Source organism: Camarhynchus parvulus, chromosome 5 (assembly GCF_901933205.1).
Source record: "Camarhynchus parvulus chromosome 5, STF_HiC, whole genome shotgun sequence".
In the NCBI taxonomy this organism is placed as follows: domain Eukaryota; kingdom Metazoa; phylum Chordata; class Aves; order Passeriformes; family Thraupidae; genus Camarhynchus; species Camarhynchus parvulus.
In genome coordinates, this window is record NC_044575.1 from 25,553,150 (window position 1) to 25,553,931 (window position 782).

The window sequence follows — 782 nt, forward strand, 5'->3', positions numbered from 1 at the left end:
ACATTTTTCTCTGCCCATCTGCCCTTCCCACAACACAGCTAGCAGAAGATGCTGTGTCCTTGTGCCCCAGCTACTGTAAAGTGCCATGTTCAGCTTGAATTGCTGATAAAGAGGAGCTACAGCTAAGCTACCAGACCTTACAGTGGAATGAATGAAGTACAAGCACATGTTCACTTCTGCTGACATAGCTATGAGAACCAGAAAAGCTGATGCTCTATACCATTCCAGCAGCAGCCACATCTGCTTCCTAGATATCCAGCTGCTGCTTGCCTCCTAATCATCAGTTCTAAAGGTTATGAACCCAAATTAGAGCTTTTGTCATACAGTCCACAACAGGTTTCCATGAGGAAGTTATTGCAACTTCAGCTGTTGCAGCCAAGCAAAAACCAGAACATTGTCCAAAAGCTCATCCTCATTTAAAAAGGAGAAACAAAATGCAATTATATAGAACAGAAACCTGCAACTTTGACAGAAACACAGTGATCTCAGAGTACCTCTTGGCCACAGGGACCAGTTGGGACAGGAAAGCCCAGCATCAAATCACTTACATAGGAAGCAATTCTAAACAGACACTGGGAACAGAGCTATCCCAGCACCGTAGACTCCCCATAAATCCTCTTTCAAGTAAGGCAGGCAGTGCTCGCCATCTTCTCATAGAGGAGTGCCAACTTCTTGGTGGGAGATGTTACACACAAGGGGAGAAGAGTTCTGCTGAAACATCCAGTCAATATCTGCTTAACATGTAGTCAAGCACTTGTGGAGCACTGCAGGAGTGGTTCTGG